We start from the raw sequence: 21327 nt of genomic DNA, 5'->3' as shown, positions 1-21327 counted from the left end.
ATGTAATGTTAAGATTCCAACTTCTTTCACTCAGAAAAGTACAGGTCAACAAAATGGCTGTAAAATTTCTGAGCATATGTCATGGAAAGAACCCCCTCATAGAGTAATAGAGACACCAACCTACCAATAAAAGTTTCAAGCCAAAATTTATCCTGTCTTCAGGAAATGCAGGTGTGGGTTTAGAGCAGAGACTAAAGGAATAGCCAAGCAATAACCAGCCCAACTTGAGACCCATCCCATGTGCAAGCACCAATCTCTGACACTACTATACCACTTTTATGATTGCAGATAGGAGATGTTGTCCTCTGAGAGACATGACTCAGCAGATGACTCAGACAGATACAAACACCTATAGCCAAACAGTGTATGGAGTTTGGGGACTCTTACGGAAGAATAGGAGGAAGGAATGCTGGTCCTGAAGCACATAGGATTTCCACAGGAAGACCAACAGTGTCAACTAACCTAGATGTTTGGTACTGCGTGAGTCTGAACCACCAATCAAAGACGATAGATACATGGGCTAGACCTAGGCCTCTTCGTACATAAATAGCAGATATGCATCTTGGTCTTCATGTAGGTCATGAACAAATGGGATGGGGCTATTCCAAAAGCTATTGCCTGAATTCGGGCTATGTTCATCTACATGGGATGCCTTGTCTGGCCTCAATGGAAGAGGAAGCACCTAGCCTTGAAAAGACTTGAAATGCCAGGATGGGATGGGGGGGGTATCGAGGGGATCCCCTACTGCTCAGAGGAGAAGGGGAGTGGACATGGGAGAAGGATTGTGGAAGGAGATGACTAGGAGGGGGACAATAAAGAAAAAGATTTAATTAAAAAGAATGCGTGTGTGTGTGTGTGTATTAAACTAAGGTTAAAAAAATATATTATTGAAGCATGGTTAAAATTAAGAACCAAATAATACTAATCGACCCAGATGGAGAAAGTGAATAGGATTTTTTTATTAGACTGAATTGATCAGGATTCTTGTATATTTGAAACTGTGACAAAACTTAAGATAGTCCCACCTTAGGGTGTCTGCAGAAGTCCTGATGTGACACTTGCTTATAGTATTAAATTAATTTAAACAAATTCTAGCATCACTTTCCATGCTGCTTGCCCCAACTTTTTGTATTCTTGAATGAAACATGCATAGCCTTTATATTTTGATATGCCTTAATAAACTCAAAGACTGGGCCATTTCCTAATCTCCATGCAGTTAATCCATTGCATACTGATGATCCTGAGTTATTACTTATTAAATTCTGCTTTCTACCTTGGCAGTCCTGGACCCAGATGTTTGCTTGACTATAAAGCCCCATCTCCACAGTTGTAAGACATGGCATCTCTGCTTTCCTTCTCCTCTTTCTCCTTCTCCTTCCCCTGGCATGGCAGATATTCTTCTTCTCTATTCTCCTTTCTCAGTCCCAAGCCCAAGAAATTCTCAAGTCCCAACTTGATATGCCCTGCCCAGCTATTGATTGCCACCTTTCTTTAAAAATCAGAAATAACTGGGGATGGTGTCCCTCTGTGTCTTATACCTGCAGACATATGTGTGAGCAGTTTTTGAATGTAATCATCGTTAATAACACAAGCAGCTACAGCCTTGATGATGTAAGAGATCAGAATGTTCCAGTGGATACCATCCTGGAAATTCACAGAAGGACTAAGTTGGGTTTTAAACATTGTGTCTTCCCAAAAATGCAGTCTTGGTGTCGTCAGTTAGCAGTCCTTCTGTCAGGTCTTCATTGATTGTGGAGAAAGAAGATAAAATACTTGCCTCACACCAGGGTGTTTGATCAGCTGGTAATTTTGCACCATTCTCACTAACCTTAGCTGTAATCATTGCTTGTCTTGATTGTCTTCACAACATATGCCAAGGCTTTGAAAAATAACCTTTTAGATTGAGTTAACTATCTTTCCTTCTAGATAAAGAAATGAATAGCATGCTAAATATAGATCCTGCAGTCAAACACTCCTGCTTCTTAATGGAAATAAATTCACAGTAGTGTAACTGTGGGGTTTGAATGGTAAATATTACCACAACTTGCCACTCACTGGCCACATCCAAGGGTAAAGAGTACATAAAGTGGTATAGCCCATGTGTGGGTCAGTCTCCCCAAACATGCAACTGAGATGAATAGCTGACTAATTTGAGTGCTTCCAGTTATCATGTTTCTGTTTCCCCAAGGAGTCATGGAACCAAGATTATTTTAGTTCAATACCAGAAAGGAAGTTCCAATGATCACTTTTCTATATATACAACCTTAAATAATTTGTCTCTGAATCATTGAGCAATTAAATAACATAGTATTTGTAAATTACCAAATCTCTATCAAGGATATAGCAGGCACTCAGGGATTGTTGCTATGTTAGCCTGAGAAGTAAAGGGAGATTTTACAGAGAAAATGTTTCTACTACCCTAGAAGAATCCCTAGTATATATGCTCCATCTGAAGAGTTTTCATGAACATGGATAATTTTGATTTGGCAACTAACAAGGTTGTAACTGCCTTAATTATTTTCTCTGGGATAATGTTTTGGAATGATATTTCCTGGGTACAGTGGAAACTCATTACAAAAACAATTGATTCAAAACCAGTATGTATTGGATGATGTAAGCCTGGGATAATACAGTAGGACTTCTGAGAATATCTTCAGTCTAACATTTACGCAAGGCTAACCATCAAAATCAAAAACTTTCCCAAGCCAGTCATTTCCTTAGGATTGTAATAAATCATACTACTGCAAACTAGATAGCTGGAGCTTAAGAACCAGACCTACAGGCCTACAGAGAGCGTGCTTCAATGCCCGTTCTTATCTCAATCTTCTCATGCTTGGTTATAGGAATCTGTATTACGATCTTTTCTTCCCTGCATTTCTCCTTAAAACCCCATGATACATAGCATAAATTGATCAGCGTTCAAAAAGCTCTGCTATGCTTAGAATTATTAGCCAAAGTGATCTATGGAAAACTGCTCACGTCTTCATCCAAGTGGCCATAGATTGCTGAGAAAAGCAGAAGGGCATTTCCTGTACTTCTGGAGTTAGACACTATAATCCAGATATTGAAATATAAGGCTCATAAGATGTTATAAAATGAACATCTCTTTCGGACACTTTTCTGTGTCAGGATGGTATCTTGTCTTATGCAGTAAAGTACAGCTTATATTTTAATCTTAGTTCTTCATAATATGTTAAAGCATTTGCAAAAGTTCCTAATGTCTGTTCATCTTAATCCACTATAGCTGTTCATCTCTAGAGAATATCCCAAGCATAAACCTTTGGAGGGACATTCTTAATGAGACCACCACATGTATATACACACAATTATTGCAAAAAGTCAATATTAAAAAGCCCTATGTTTAGAAGTAAGAGAGGAAAAAAAACAGTGTTGAAATATACATAATAAAATTTCTTGCTCAACTCTACCCTGTCTCTTGTGGGGCATCTAGTGACATTAGACTAGAAGAAAGGGGTGGACAAGTGATTCCTAGGCTCAAATAAAGATATTGGGAAAGTGATGACCATTTGAAAATATCACATAAATGATTATTGTGTATTTAGGAAGACATATGGTTGCCCAAGGTGCATTTATTCAGTAGAAAAGGAAGACTAAAATGTTGGAAAGTGATAGCATTAACAGGCTCAGGTAACATGTGTCTGTGAAGGAGACTGAAAGGGGAAGTAGGTGGTAGAAGAAAAATGGCATCTTTGTCACCATCTAGGATAAGGTGGCAAGGAGTGTGGTCAATCATTAGTGGTAGCTATTACCAATAATAATTTATACTATTCATACAACTCTCGATCAAGAGTCACTTTCTCAGGGAACTAGAGTCTTTCTGGATTGTCGAGTGTCACTGTGATATAACATTTATTACCTTCTTAACTTCTAAGAAGATTTACAGCACATAGAATTATAAACTAAAATGAGAGCTGGTCTCAGAACAGGCAGCTGCCATTATGTGTTCCTATGAGGTCATGTGATTTGCAAGTAAGACCTTTAATCCAATAGCTTTAGGAAATAATAATTAGAGTTTAACTTGTAAAGCTATATAAAGACAGGTCAGTGAGTTCAGCAGTCATAATAGGCTGTTCTTCGTAAGCTTTCAGAACTCTGGCAGAATCTCCCCTAGGAGCTGAACTCATGACTTCAGGTCACCATAAAGTGCAGTCTTAAAATTTGAGTATACACACACACATACACACACACACACACACACACACACACACACACACACACACACACACACACTTCAATGTTGTGTTGTTATTTCTTTGAGTACAATTTTGATAAATGCTTCTCTTAGCTTTCTTAAATATTTTTTCTATAAATTTTGGTATAAAACCACAATGGAGTTTTACTGATCTAAACAGTGAGGGGCATACTATGAGCTACAAAGTTATTTTTCATCTATTCCCTTTGTTCCTGTCTAACCTGGATAGTCCAGTTAGGTTAAGAAAACAGCAACATTAGCATAAACCAAGAACATTAATTATAAGAAAATGTGGACTTGGATTGCTTTCATTTTACAAATATTGCAATATGATTTCTTATTTGTTCATCTTTAAAATTTTCTTTTTTTTTTTTCTTTTTTTCGGAGCTGGGGACAGAACCCAGGGCCTTGAGCTTGCTAGGCAAGCACTCTACCGCTGAGCTAAATCCCCAATCCCTAAAATTTTCTTTCTTAAGTTATGATGCTAAATGGTAAAATAAAAATAAGATACATTGCTCAAAATGGTAATATTGTGCAATGTTGGCATTTTTATTTCTTTCTTAAAGCAACTGTCTTAATGCAGACTCAATGGTTTTGAGAGAATATAATTCTTTTCAGAACTCTGATGAGTAGTTTATCTCTGCCTCTCACTTCCATGCTTTTTTCCAGACATCTATTCAGTCTTTTTAGTTTCTGTTTTAAAATTACCTTTAAAAATTTAATTCTTATAGTTTATACCCAAATGTCAGGTTGGGGAAAGTAAGTTGTGTAATCATCACTGAGAGTCTCTGTCTCCACAGCAGAGTGTCCACAGTGTGGGATTACTTTCCAATTTTATTTCAAAATTCCAAGAAAGAAATAATGCTTCCATACAGAAAAATACTCTCTACATAGCAAAAAGTCTCCAAAGTGTCAGTGGGCTTTGAAAAGAAGGCAGATTTTCTTGCAGGACTTTTCCATGCCACAAATCCAAGACATGGAAAAGGTGATGTCAACAATGCTGGAATTCAGGGTTAGCCACTGGCTAAAAACAGGCAGGCTGGAGATTTGCACTCAATAAAAATTAGAATGGAAAGTTGCTGTTTGTTTTTAAGATGTATTTATCACATGTGTATATTTGTATATCTGAGTGTATCAGCTCCTACCGGTTTGAAGTGTTAAATATTATAGAACAAGAGTTATGGGCAACTGTGAACCAACCTGGCAGGTGCGAGGATCTAAATGCTATAGCAAGAGCAGCAAGTACACTTAGTGAACCGTCATTCCAGCTCTGATTGTTGGTCTTCCGTATGGGGGGAGCTCCTGCATCTCCATGTCTCAGTGTTCCTCATAATCAAAAGGAAATAAAATAATTACCTCCAGGAACAAGAACTTGATGAGTTAAGAGGACAGAGTAGATGACTAAGAATATTTAGCATTGTTCTAACTACATGTCTTATTACTGAGGCAAAAATACCTAACAAAAGTCACTTAAGGACAGAGTGGTTTTAGCTCAAAGTTTGCAAGCATGTATCCATCATGGTGTGGAAGGCATGGCAGCAAGAGCTTGAGGCAGTTGGTCATATTGCATCTGTAATCAGGAAGAAGAAACGAATGGAGGCTGCTGCTCTTTTTGTCACTGATGTTCTCAGAAATTGATTTCCATGGCTATTTGTGTATACAGTCACATTAACCATCAACAGAAACCATCTCAGAGAATGCTGACCAAGGAAGAGGGTTAAGAGCATCAGTGGCTGGGAACATCTGGCAAAGCTATTGGAGTAGTGTTTAGCAAATTTGGGTGCAGAGCGAGGAAACAATTAGAGCTGGAGATGTGGGTAGTGCTCAACAGATCTAGTGGCCACAAGGACTCCCAGCAGAATGGGCCCATGTTTCTAGGAGATTTTATTACCTGTGTTTGTACCATTCAGCAAAGGGTGGCTCGGGGGAATCTGAAGGCAGCAGTGACTTGGCTCTATGTAAACAGGGGGGGTTATCTAACTCATGTTGAATAGCTATTTCAGGAGCTTTCTGAAATGTGCAAAACGCAACAGCTACCAGTAGCTGGGAATATGTTAAGTAGTATTTAAAACCAAAGGTGGAATCTGAAGAAATAACTCAGCCTTCAGAACCACTTGCTCCTCATGCAGGAACTAGAGTTCAAATCCCAGAACTCACAAGAGACTTCAAACTTCATGCAACTTTAGCTCCGGGAAATCTTATGTATCTTTGGACCTTTTCAGGCACCCACAGACACATGCACAAATAAAAGTAATAAAGTAAGTCTTTAGAAATTCATATATGGATCTTTCAGTTGCTTGGTTAGAGTCACACTGATTCAGGGATATAAAATTAACTCAAATAAGTCAGTAGCCTTCCTCTACTCAAATGATAAACAGGCTGAAAAAGAAATTAGGGGAATGACACCCTTCACAATAGCCACAAAAAATATAAAATACCTCAGTGTGACTCTTTGCTGAAGATGTTTATCAGCTGGAGGAGTTCTCTGGTGGAATTTTTGGGATCACTTCAGTATACTATCATATCATCTGCAAATAGTGATATTTTGACTTTTTCCTTTCCAAATTATATCTCTTTGACCTCTTTTTGTTGTCTAATTGCTCTGGCTAGGACTTTAAGTACTATATTGAATAGGTAGGGAGAGAGTTGGCAGCCTTGTCTAGTCCCTGATTTTAGTGGGATAACTTCAAGTTTCTCTCCATTTAGTTTTATGTTGGCTATTAGTTTGCTGTATATTGCTTTTACTATGTTTAGGTATGGGGTTTGAATTCCTGATCTTTTGAGACTTTTATCATGAAGGGGTATTGAATTTTGTTAAATGCTCTCACAGCATCTAATGAAATGATCATGTGCTTTTTTCCTTTGTTTGTTAATATAGTGGAATGAATTGGTGTATTTCTGTATATTGAACCATCCCTGCATCCCTGAGATGAAGCCTACTTGAAAGAAAGAAAGAAATCGAAGATCTCAGAAAATGGAATGACCTCCCCTGCTCATGGATTGCCAGGTTTAATACAGTAGTAATAGGCATCTTGCCAAAAGCAATCTACAGATTCAATGCAATCCCCATCAAAATTCCAACTCAATTCATCATAGAATTAGAAAGAGCAGTTTGCAAATCCATATGGAAAAACAAAAATCCCAAGATAGTGAAAACTATGCGCAACAATAAAAGAACTTCTGGAGAATCACCATCCCTGACCTTTAGCTGTTTTACAGAGAAATTGTGATAGAAACTGCATGGTATTGGGAGAAATAGGTAGATCAATGGAATAGAATTTAAGACCCAGAAATGAATTCACACACCTATGGTAACTTGATATTTGACAAAGGAGCTAAAACTATACGATGGAAAAAAAGACAGCATTTTCAACAAATGGTGCTGGTTCAACTGGAGGTCGGCATGTAAAAGAATACAAATGGATCCATTCTTATTGCCCTGTACAAAGCTTAAGCCCAAGTGGATCAAAAACCTCCACATAAAACCATGTATACTGAAACTAATAGAAGAAACAGTGAGGAAAAGCCTTGAACACATAGGCACAGAGAAAAATTTCCTGAACAGAATACCAATGGCTTATACTCTAAGATAAAAAGTCAACAAATGAGACCTTATAAAATTGAAAAGTTTCTGTAAGGCAAAGGACATCAAATAGGACAAAAGGGCAACCACCAGATTTGGAAAAGATCTTTACCAATCCTACATTAGATAGAGGGCTAGTATCTAATATATGCAAAGGACTTAATAAGTTAGACCCCAGAGAATCAAATAATCCTCTTTATAAATGGGGTATAGAGCTAAACAAAGAATTCTCAACTGAGGAATACTAAATACCTGAGAAGCACCTAAAGAAATGTTCAACATCCTTAGTCATCAGGGAAATGCAAATTAAAACAACTCTGATATACCACCTCACACCAGTCAGCATGGCTAAGATCAAAAACTCAAGTGACAGTAGATGCTGGTGAGGACATGAAGAAAGAGGAAAACTCCTCCATTGTTGGTGTGATTGTAAGTTGGTACAAACACTCTAGAAATCAGTCTGGAGGTTCCTCAGAAAATTGGACATAATAAAACCTGAGGAAATACAGGGACAAAGCGTAGAGTAGGGACTGAGAAAAGGTCACCCAGAGACTTTCCCACCTGGGGAACAGTCCCATATGCAGTTACCAAACCCGGTCACTATTGCTGATACCAAGAAGTACTTGTTGACAGCCACCATATATGGGTGTCTCCTGAGAGGCTCTGCCAGAGCCCTACTGATACAGATGAGGATGGTTACAGCTAACTGAGGAGTTAGAAAAAAGACTGAAATAGCTGAAGTGGTTTGCAACACCATGGGAAGAACAATATCAACCAACCAGACCCTACCAGAGCTCCCAGGGACTAAATCACCAACCAATGACGCAACCCATGACTCCAGCTACATATGTAGCAGATGATGACATTGTCCAGCATCGATAGGAGAAAAAAACCTTTGTTCCTGTGAAGGTTCATTTCCCCAGTGTAAGGTAAAGCCAGGGTGTTGAGGTTGGAGAAGGTGTGTGGGAGTTGGATCATCCTCATAGAAGCAGGAGGAGGGAGGGAGTTGTATGGGAGTGGGGGGGGGAGATAACATTTGAAATGTAAATACATATAATATCCAAGAAAAATAAAATTGAAAAACATTAGTATATAAAGACTGATCTATGTACAAAGTTTGTGAGCTAAGTTATGTGTTGAGCAATATAGTGTGAGGAAGAGAATATCACAGGTCTCATCTACACAAGCCGTATGAGCATTATGTATGTGATAGCATTACCAGAACAAAAATAACATGGGAGAGCCTCAGTTTGTTTTCCACTGCTAGGAGGTTTGCATGTCGATTTGTATACACACAGCCATCTACATGCACATCTTATCCCACAGATGGGCTACATATCTTCCGGTGAAGACAAAATAATAACAGGACTCAATAAGCAACACAAAAATGAGGCATTTATGTATATAGATAGATATAGATATAGATATAGATATAGATATACATATACATATACATATACATATACATATACATATACATATACATATATTTCAGTGTTGAAGTTGGCACACGGTACATTTTAATCTATTTATAAAAGCAAAAATCATACTTACTTAACTAAATGGTACTAAATGCTTCTGTGCCTGTATGCATGTTAAACATGTTAAAGTATGCACTTGTACAGTTACACCATTTCTGATTTATAAGTAGAGACTGGTGCAGAAGCTACTTACCCACAGTCCCAGAGCTCCAGCAGAGAAACTCAGGCCCAGTGATGTCAGCTGGACCCAGCAATTGACACCTACTCTGTAGGGAAACTGCTCCTCTTCGATGTGGTTGTATGGAATAGAGTACTTTGTTACTCACACTGCTGAAGTCCTCTTCCCACATCCAGTTCACCTAAACTATGAGAAAGAGTGATATTTAGCTCTCATATACATAATGTTAATTGCAGCTCCAAACATATAATCTATTATAAAAAACCATTTCAGAAATTATAGAAAAACTGAAAACAGCCAACCACTGAGGAATCTTTTCAAAACTCCAGAAAATTTTGCACATCAGTTGGCCATTTGGTGTTTGAACGGTACTTAAGATTCCGGTTTTACATTTCCAAACTTAAGCAACGACAAGTAACATGCTTCACGAGCTATAATATTCTTGGTCTCTATTTCAGCAACAGTTTAACGGCACATGTCTAAAGGAGACTACTTTTGAAAAATAGGCTTAAATTTTTTTCCAATTTAGTAACATCCAATTTCGAGGTCATTAATCATCTCTTTCTAAAATGTCAAGTATCTCTCCATTTTAATATTTTTCTGAAAGTTCTAGAAGTTGTTTAGGGTCCTTTTTCATCGCTTTCTTTTTGACATGCAGCTTCATGCTATGAGGGTTCTGAGCCTAACTCGTCCAAGCATGGCTTTTCAATAACTTGAAGATATCTGCAGGACTTCCATATGTCTTCCCTTATATCCCCCCTTGTCGAATAAAAATGCGACCAGAATGGGCATAATATTTATTTTCTAAAAATAATCTGGTTTTTCCTTTGGAACAATAAGTCAATCTGCTTCTGGTTTCATATTTTATTCACTTAGGATTGCAGCAAATTGTTTTCATAGTGGAAAAAGAGAATCGGGTTTATAGCACAATGTGATGTAATAAGATTTCATTTCTGAAGAGTCTGCAAAATGCTAGACAAGGTCAGTGGGTTCCAGAATGATTTTGAGTTACAGCACAGAAGATAAAATATCCTTTTTAAAAATCCTTGCTTGTGGAACATTAGTCTCTTAAGAACCCAAAAAGGGGTCACACCGGTAAAAATAATAACGATGATGGTGATGGCTGTCCCAAAACTTTGCCCATTTAATTCAATAACCTTGCAGAAGCAGAGGTAGAGGACAGTTTTAATGGCCGTCAAAGAATAATTTGCTTCTAATTGCTGCATGATGTTATCACCTCATAAACAGTAGTTGTCTTATTATTTCAGAAACACTGGTAACTTGCTTGTTTCTTATGCTAATATGTGAGGTTTCTTCAGATCCCTAGCTCACAGTGTCTCTTGGCTGCTTATAAGATTTTTTTTCGTGTTAATTTCCGTGTTACTTGAGATTGCATTTATGCTAATAATATTCCAAATCTAATAACCATATGTTTCCAGTGTAGCAAGGCTGAATACAATGTGAGTTAATAGTATAATACAATGCTCTAGAAATTTGCTGACACGATATAAAACATCAGCATGCTATAATTTCCCAAAACTTCTCAGGACTACATTAAAGACCCATATGCTGACATGGGCGAAGCCACCGAGAGCTTCGTCTCTTAAAGATCATTTCATTATTTATTTTGTTTCCTGTCTCAGTTTACTAATCTTAAAACCTGGGATGTTATCCCCTACATGACCTGTCACTGCCGTATGCTTTTAGAGTCTTTGTGTAAATTGCTTTAAGAGTATGCACTGTGCAGGCAAATACGTCAAGGCGTGGCACTGATTCTTCTGTCGGAGACTCTTTGGTGATGTTATCATGGTTCCAGTATTATTACCTCCTCTCTGTATCATTCCCTCTAATCATTCCACAAAGGAAAGCTAGGATCATGTTCTCCTCACACACCAAAGTCCAAAACATGAGTAGTTTGAAGGTCCCAATCTAGAAGAAATCAAGCTTTAAATTTGAAGCGTTCATGACTTCTCAGTACCCAGGTGACATATCAGTTTCAGTCAGCCCTTTTCCAAGGGTACTAAACAGAAGAGGGATTGCAAGGGACAGAGGACATTCAAAGATTGCTTAAGAACAGGAGAATTCTTTTGAATTTTAAATTATACCAATTATTTATTGTGGGTAAATATTCAGTTATTCCTAGAAGCTAACTTGTGAGATCCAGTTCTTTTCTTCTACCACGGGGTCCCAGAATTGTCAGTCTTGGTTGTCAGACTTGGTGGCAATTACCTTTACCAGCTGATTCATCTCCTTGGCCCAGAAAAATCTTAATCATCAGATATTTAAGTTGTCTTTGAATAAATCCCACATTTCATAATGAAAAGATGCTATTCTAAGCTATATGAAAACATTCTTTCTTGGACTCAGTTGAGAATGCTTTGGTTAGGTGTCAGAGCACAGACAGAATAGGGTTGGTGTCACATGGTCACAGTTTATTTTGAATGTAATTGAAAGCTGCACATGGGTATTCCTACCTAGGAATGATATTAAAAAGTATAAAATTACGATTACTGATGATAATAGGAGAAACCAAAATGGGAGGGTAGTGAACTGGACAAAATTAGAAGTCTGTCAGCCTTGTTAGTTACACCCTATATCAGAACACAACACTGAGGGAATAGAAAAGGACAGTCTCATCTTTATTTTCCTTTGTTCTCTCACGCAACAGCCTCTCATCCCTCTCTCTCTCTCCTTGTCCACCTCTCCACTTCCCCTCTCCACTCAATGCAATACTCCTCTGTTTCCCTTCAACAAACAGCAGACCTTCCAGTGATATCAAGTGACCGTGGCATAACATGATTCAGTAAGAGTAGATACAAACCCTCATATCAAGGCTCCATGAGTCAATCCCAAGTGAATGCTAGGAGAGTCTGAATACAGAACAAGCACAGACATTTATTACAGAGTTAAATCAGTAATTTAGTGCACAGAGGAAATTACCCAGACTTGTGGCAATGTGACCTACTTTCTAAAGGTCCAAGGTTAGTTGTTTTGAGTATTGATAATGAATGCACGCATGCCTGTGCACAGGAAAGCCCCTTCATATGTGCTCTGGAATGCAGACAGCTGCTGGATAGCACCCTGATAAAAAAAGAACCATGGGAGGCCATATGTTTACTGTGCCATAAATAGTGTAAATAAAATATAATGTTGACATAAACATTTTGTAATTTAGGGACTCATCCACAGTAGCATTTGGGTAATATAACTGAATATTGTATAACCATGATATTATGGTTCTTACATAATTTTACCTAGCAAAGATTTTATAACCTGTAACAGAATGTTTCATTCTCTGAAATAACTTGCCTCTCTAGGGGAAAGAAAAGTAGGAATAATAATATGAAGGCACGCTATCTACAGCTGACAACTGTTTTACGTGTCATTATTCACCTTATATTTAGGGCTATTTTATAACCATAGTGTCCTCCATTCCTCCTCCACAGCTGGATGAAACTATTCTCAGATTCCTTTTTTTACTGTTACAGGGCTCAATTATTTTATTTTCATGGGCATTCCACGTCTGTCCAAAAAACCCATCTTAAAGCAAAACTTCTTCATATTCATTCTTCAGTAAAGAAAACATACTATAATAATGATCTTAAGCACCCAACTTATGTCTGGCAAATGCTATTCTGATTCCCACCCACATGCTGAAAAGAACAGTTTGTGATACTGTATTGCCAGGTCATACATCAACATGAGAAGTGTTGAAAATAGCTTCAGCCCTGAAGAATGAACCCTTCAATCTTAGGTGGCCTGAATAAAGAAAAAGATTTGAATTCTGTTCTTAATCTGTGCTGTACAAATTCTTTAGAACAGTTCATCCCTGAACCAAGAAAAGTTGGCCTCTGGTAATCTGTTCAGATGATCCCCATACTTTTCCTGTTCTCTGTTTATATCTGTAGGTTTCTTATTCATCCCCCAAGATTTTAGTTCCCATAGCAAAGACTATTTGCAACATTATTTATTTTATTTTATTCTTTAATCTATGTATGTGTGCCTGTCTGAGAAGTTGTGCACATGAGTGCAGCTACCTGTTGTGACAAGAAAAGGGCAATGGGCCAGCTGGAGGTATAGTTACAGGAGGTGGGAGTCTACAGATATGGGCTCTGCTATAGCTGTCTATGTTGATAACCACTGATCTATTTTTCTAGCCAGCCTGGCTTTTTTTTTTCAATTCTTTGAACTCTGACAACTATGTGGTCCTATCCCTTGGAACTGCTTCCCTGTTGCAAGCACAGTGTTCTGTTAGCTGACAATTTTCCCTGATGAACACTGCTCAATAACATGAACTACATAAATGCCCGTGGGCTAAGGAACTCACTGCACACCTGAGGAGATTGTATAGACAAGGGGTGGCCCAGAATGCTTTTGTTGGTTAAATCCTTCACAAGTGACAGAAAAACCTAACTAAGGACACACCCTTAGCTGGCTCATAAGAGATACACTCTAAGCTCTTATACTGTCTTGTAAGAGTTTGCTTGTATGCCTAAGGCAATCTGCCACGATATACCAGTGAAACCAGATAGGATAGTCAATGGTGTAATGTCTAGAGAGTGACTATTTTTACTGCAGAGGTCAGGCACAGAGGTACTTCATGTATCTCTGTGCTCAAGCCTGTGAAAATGTGAGATGCAAGGTTTGGTTGTTTTACTTTCCTTAGATACCCTGATTTCTCTGAATTAATTATATCTTATGCAGACTCACAGGAAAGGGGGTATTTCCCACTTCTGGAGAAGGAGCTGATGAGAGTTCTACATCTTGATACAACTGCAGCCATGAGAGGACTACCTCTCAGGCCACTAGTGGGAGGGTCTTAAAAACCTACCCCCTGAGTGACACACTTTCTCCAACAAGGCCATATCTCCTGATAGTGCCATTCCCTAGGCCAAGCATATTCAAAGCACCACATTCTACTCCCTTGCTTGCCCCCCATAGCCTTGTTCAAACACATGAGTGATGGGGGCCATACCTACCCATAGTAAGTCAAAATACATTTAGTCCAACTTCAGAAGTTTCAGACAGTGGCAAAGTTAGGGAGGAATTAGAGGAAGATGGATGAAATAAAGAAGGAGAGAAAGTGGGAAGAGAGGGAGACAAGAGAGGAAGGGCAAGACAACAAACACACAGTGGAGGATTTCTCGTTTTTGTTGTAACATTTACCAGGTTATGATTCTATCCTTAGGAGTCATGTTATCTTCAAGTATATTGTTAAGAACCCTATTTCCAGAAGCAAAGCCTTGATCCTTTTCTTGTATCTACCCCATAGAATCTAGATAGGAATAGGATACTCAACTGAATTATTCCTCATTTGTCTGGAGAATTTAACAATATTTTAAATTAAAAGTTGAAAAGTGACTGGTTCTTGAAGAAGAATCAGAAGAAAACACAAAGGAATAATGTGTCCTTAAAATCTATGTAAAAACTCAGTGTCTCAGTCTGATGTCAGTTGTGATTCATTATTCTTTAGCCCAATATCATCAGACAAGTCTAACACAGAATTTAAAATAATGAAAGCTAAGGAAATAACATGCAAAATGTTTTAATATACATAAAATTTATATTTTTATTTAGTAAAATTTCAGTGTAATTGAGGATCAAAAGTTAACAGTTAAGGTGCATGAAGGCAATATTGATTTGTCTAAAACAGCTAGTCATGTAAATAGGGAACCTAGAAGAAATTTCTTCATTAATGACTGCTATCTGTTAGTTATTTTAAATAATATGACCCAAAATAATGTATTTTTCAAAAAAACTAATATGTATTGTTTGTGTGTATAACATTTGTTTATTTAAATAGATGCCTATATTTTCCTAATTTTAACTTATCAAACAAAGAAGTAACAGAAATGTTAAAATCACATGCCATGTTTACAGTGCTGGAAGGTAATTGTCTTGAGGTTTGAACAGAGAAAATCCAGCATTCTCAACCTCAATATTACACAAGGATGAAAATAGAAAACAATTACACTATCAACACCTGTATATGGGTTGATTTGGTAATCATATATGTGGGATGGCTTAGCCACACTCTAATGTTGTTGACATTCTTCCTAAAGCCTATATATCATTAATGTATTCCTAAGTCTTTGAGTCACAACCCAGAGAGAAGAAACAAAATCAATAATTAGCACAAGGCAAAATCTGTTGTTGGGATGTACCATGATATATGACCTAAGACTGAGGTTTGGAGAGCATTTTCATGGGAGATTTCCTTCATGGAATTTAAAGACTTGTTGTCTGCCAAATGTATTTACAGCATCATTTTAGCTTCTAAGTCTGTTTACAAACATATGCCTTATAATGGAAATTTTGAATAGAGATCACCTTGTATGCCTCGTAAATCTAATGGCCTGGAATTGCATTGTTAAACGTAGTGATTTATCTAATTAGCTAAAGACTGCTCTTAGAGCTGTGCAAAGATTTATTGAGTTTCGCTGCTTGAGATATTCATGGAAGAGCCTTCAAGAATACCTATTTGTAAACATTTTAATCAAATCACTTGTGCTATCACTCAATGGTGGGCTGTGGGAAGAATATTAAGACACTGAATTCTATATCATCCTTAATAGCTAAAAAGCACATTTAGCTTTTACATTCAGAAGCAATTTTCTTTCACAATAGTGGCAGGAAGAGGGCAACAAGAGGAAGGAAGCCAAAGCTTAAAAAATGTCCTGGGTATAAGGCAATAATCACCAAAAAAAAAAAAAAAAAAAAAGGAGGTAACAAAAAAAAAAAGATAACAATGTTGAGTCATCTGTCTCTGGCTTTAGAAAATACAGTTTGCTCAATCCTTTATTATGAAAATTCTATCAATCAACCAGAATGTTAAGGGAAGATAAGTTCTGGTCCTCCCCTACCCCTTGGGTATAATATAAAGTTTACAGAAAGACAGACATGATTGACTGGTCACATGATTAGAGATATGCAAATGAAATAGTATCAATTAGTAGAGAGATCATTTTAAATAAGAGCTGTGACTTTATCACTGTATTGAAGAAAAATGCAAAACCCAATACTAAAGATGTTTTTTGAGCAAAGCAAACTGGGTAAGAGTAAGCTGGATATGTGAACTTACAAGCCAACTGACAACAGACGAGTAGGGTTCACAGTGTCACTGACACTATTGTGATACCCAGAGGGAAACGGTGCTTTCAGAAAAGACAGTGTGGGTTCTGAATTTGGCAAACACTGAAACATAGTTTATGAATGTATTTGAGTCTAAATTAAATCTTAAGCTTGCTAACAAGTAACAGCTCTTTAAATGTCTACATAACAGATTGGAACAGAAAATAATACAGTTGCATAGACAGACAGATGGATAGATTAATTAATTAATAATATAAATCGAGACAGAGACAGAGAAAGGAACAGAGAAAGGGACAAAAATTAGGAAAGAGATAGGTATGTGTACGCATGTGTGGGCATGTGTTCATGTATATATAAAAATCTTATCAACCTAAGAATTTACTGTAGTGCTGTAGTGTCAGAGTGCTTAACTCTACCCCCAAAACAAAACAGTATTTTATTGGGGAAGATGAGACAGGTAGTACATAAGAAAAACAAGCATTCTTTTCTTTAGAAAATTTGGTCAACAAAATATTTGTTTAGGGGAAATACATTAAGTATTTTATTAAAACTTAAAACTTTTCTCTAAAATGCTTTGGATATTTCATCTGTGCTGTAGAAATGGTCCTGGACATTATGTAGAAGAAATACTTAAGTAAATATATTAAACGTATTGGAAGCCAGCCATTAATACCTGAAAATGTGCATATTGGTAAGGCCAGCTCTGATGCTTCAATGTCTGAATAAGTTTGGAAATCTATGTGTGACTTAATTAGTATGTATGGGGGAAAGGTGTGTGTGTGTGTGTGTGTGTGTGTGTGTGTGCATGTGCATGTATGTAAGCAACAAATAACAAAGGACCAGGAAGTCTTAGTGCTAACAATAAATGAGAGAAAGCATAAGACATATCTGCTGTAGTGAGAAGACATTGGTACTTTTATGCTTCTTCTCTCTAGTGTGCAAAATCTCAGGGAAAACAAATACACACACACACACACACACACACACACACACAAATGTATGACAAATTGACATGGAAAACATTCTTATGAATCAAAATGAATTTTTCTTGTACCAGAGCCTGAGAAAGTGATTAAGGAATGAGGAGCTGAGCTGAGAGGCCAGAGAAGCAGTAGAAGAATTTCCTACCTCACATTCTAGGAGAAAATGAGCTTCAAAATTAGTAACAATGAAAACGGTAAGGTGATCAAGTAGAGAGTCCACAAAAGGGGCTTCTCTGACAGAGTAATGGTGTCCACAGGACACATAAGGAAATAAAAAACTGTTTAGAAAATGCTGTATGGAATTGACCAGAAAATTCTCAAAAGAAAGCCAAATGGCCAAGAAACAGTTTAAGAATCTCAATACTCTGTGCCAGGAGGAAAATGAAAATCAAAACAGTTTTAAGGTTCATTCTCAGCCCATTCAAAATAACCCTCATCAGAATACAAATTGCAACAAATGCTAGTCAAAATGTGCCAAAGGGGAACATTTCCAGGCTGTTGGGAGGAATGGGAACTGGTGTTGCTACTTTGGAAATCAGTCTGAAGGTTCCACACGTGTGTGTGTGTGCACACTAGAAATGGAAGTGCCAGGTGATCCAGCTGTACCAATCCTAGGCATACATGCACCAACTTCTTACCAGACTTGAGAGAGAGTGAATCATTCATATTCATTTTCACCTTATTCAAATTAGGTAGAAAATGGAATCTACCTAGATATCCATACACAGATAAATGAATAAGAAGAGTGCTGTTTGTATGTATAATGTAATATTACTCAATAATAAAGTAAAATAAAATCATAAAATTTGCAGTTAGATGGATGGAATTGGAAGACAATACTGAATGTGTCACTCAGATCCCGGGAGACAAATGCCACATGCTCTCCTTGATGTTGGGGTCTCAATTTCAAATCCTGTTGTGTGCTTTTGGTGGGTTTAATTTTCTTCTGGAAGGCAGGGAAGTAGACATGCACAGGGAGTGAGAAACATTGATGGGTGATACTATATTAAAGGAGAAATAGAAATAGGTGAGATAATAGGGATGGGAAGGCTTAAGGAGAGGTGAAGGAGATCAAGAAGTGGAGGAGAGGGCTCTGTTGAAGCCTCCAATCTCTCAACTGAATTTTAAAAGTTAGAATGGTAGAGTTGGCTGTTCCAGGCAGTATGTCTGACACTAAATTGGGTGGGGTAGAGAGTAGGAGGAGGTAGTCTGGGATGGTGGGAGAAGGAGGAGGTAGTGAATCACTTATAAATGGCGCCCAAGCAGGACCCAAAGCCTAAATTCCAGGAGGGAAAGCAAGTGCTGTGCTTTCATGGGCCTTATGCAAAGATTGCCATAAACGACAAACAAGTGAAATACTTTATCCATTAGAGTGGTTGGAATAAAAATTGGGATGAATGGGTGCCAGAAAGCAGAGTCTTCAAATACATGGACATCAATTTGCAGAAACAGCAAGCACTTCAAAAGGCCAATCAGGAGCAATATGCTAAGGGCAAGATGAGAGGGGCTGCTCCAGGGAAGAAGACATCTGGTCTGCAACAGAAAAATGTTGAAGTGAAAATAAAAAAGAACAAGTAGAAAACACCTGGAAAACAGAGACGGTGGCAGTACCAGTGAGACCATCTCAACCTCCTAGGACGAAGAGAGAGCCTGGGTAGATACTACTGTTGAAACTGAAGAAACATTCATGGAGAGAGTTGAAGTTAAAGTGAAGATTAATGAAGAGCTGAAACCATGGCTTGTAGATGACTGGGACTTGATCATGAGACAAAAGCATCATTTTTATCTTCCCGCCAAGAAGAATGTGGATTCCGTTTTGGAGGATTATGCAAATTATGAGAAGTCTCGTGGAGTAAATACAGATAATAAGGAGTATGCTGTTAATGAAGTTGTGGCAGTGATAAAGGAGTACTTCAATGTAATGTTGGGCACTCAGCTACTTTTCAAATTTGAGAGACCACAGTATGCTGAAATTCTGGCCGATCACCCAGATGCACCCATGTCCCAGTTATATGGAGCACCACATTTACTGAGGTTATTTGTGTGAATGGGAGCCATGTTGGCCTATGGACCTCTAGATGAGAAAAGCCTTACTTTATTAGTGAGCTACCTACCTGATTTCCTCAAGAACCTCCTGAAGAATTCTGCAACTTTGTTCAGTGCCCGTGATTATGAAGTGTCTCCTCCCAAGTACCATCTGAAAGCTGTGTGAGGGTTGTGCTCTCTCTTACTTGTGCTTAGATCTCTGTAAACCGTTTGGTTCTTAGTCCTTCTCTTGTACAAACGATGTACTTTGAAGACTGTTACTATATAACAGAGTTGATGTTCGAAGAGAAAAAATAAAAGAAATAACTGCTCTTTTTTGTCTTTCTTTTTTTCATTTCAAAGTTTCTACCAGTGTGTCAGTGGTAGACAACAGAGAGACATGCTGTAGAGTGTTTGTCTAGTTGACAAAGCTACTTTTGAATGCTGATGGTTCTGTTCCTTTGCCACTATGCACTGTTATAATATATATAATATAATGCTCTCTGACAAAATGCTCTGACTGCTAGTGCCAAAGCTTCCCTTTAGTGTATATAACTGGACACCCACCTGTCCTCTTTTAAAATGGCGCTTAAAGAGCCCATCCTTTGCAAGTCAACCATGTTGTTCCTTAGGCATTTTATCTTTGCTCAATTGTTAAAGAATGGTAGCTTGTTCTCATGGTTTTGTATTTGTGTCTAATGCACTTTTTATCATGAGAGAAAAATGCATTATTTAGCTACAGTTTTACGAAAAAGTCAATCTTGCAGGAGTTGTTTTTCAGATCTCCAATAAATTTTTTCTTTAAAGTTCAAAAAGAGCTGGAGTGTTAGAATATATGTGAAATAAAGGCAAGAATTTAAAACAGTGAAGCAGGTGGAAAGATGAGAAGAGGGAGGGTATTGGATACGCTAACTAAAATTCAGATTGAAAAAGAAGCCTTATGCAAACCCATTAATTCGTAAAGTAAGTCCAAATGCAAGTTTAAGTCATAATTAAGAAAATTATTAAGAAACAAGTAAATTATTGAAGTCATAATTAATTAAATTATTAAGAAATCATTTAAATGTTCAAATGGGACTATTATTCACAAATGCACAATGCCTCTCACAGCCAACATGCTAATTAAATGAAAAGAAATCATAGCGCAAAGCATGACACCTCTCTGTGAGTGATTGGACTGGAAAGCCCCAGAGGTCTCTAAAGCAACATAGGCCATTGCCATTGATCATGGTTACCCAATGCACTTCCATGCTAAGGCTCTTTAAGTGAAGACATCGCATATACTGTTGCAGGGTATAGAGGAATCAATTTCAAACTAACCTGGAAATTTCCTTACTTGCTGCTGGCTGACTTTCATAGGGCTGGAAGTTATTCTGTAGGCTCCAGAGATAAGACATCAATGGTTTTACCCAGGGCTAGATGACTTATGCTGTAAAAGAGTGACTATTATGGAGTAACTAAGCATTTTCTGATCAGACTTGAGGCTTGCTCCACGGGATGGAATTTCCTAACTGTGTACTGTACTGCTAGTTCAAGACCCTTGGTTGGATAGGATAGAACTTACTTGGCTAAATGGTCACATTGCCATAGTAATGTTCGAATATTTATGTTTACACTCAGAGACCTGCACTGCTCTCAGTTTTGGCCAGAGACTCTTTGCAGCAGGAGGCAGTCAAGACAGACAGATATGACTGAATAATTGCAAAAGATAGGAAAAGGGTGCATAGCCCTGAACAGGAAAGTGATACCAATTCCTCTCCTCCCCCAAAACT

The 21327-nt window shown here is 37.8% G+C and overlaps 1 pseudogene; it reads left to right on the top strand.

The window, feature by feature from the left end:
- The first annotated feature begins 18781 nt into the window (after nucleotides 1-18781).
- LOC116912730 lies at nucleotides 18782-19742 on the top strand (annotated as a pseudogene).
- The last annotated feature ends 1585 nt before the right edge of the window (nucleotides 19743-21327 follow it).

Source organism: Rattus rattus, chromosome 11, assembly GCF_011064425.1.
Source record: "Rattus rattus isolate New Zealand chromosome 11, Rrattus_CSIRO_v1, whole genome shotgun sequence".
Classification (NCBI taxonomy): domain Eukaryota; kingdom Metazoa; phylum Chordata; class Mammalia; order Rodentia; family Muridae; genus Rattus; species Rattus rattus.
Note: the sequence above shows the minus strand (reverse complement) of the source record. Positions and strands in the feature narration are given on the sequence as shown.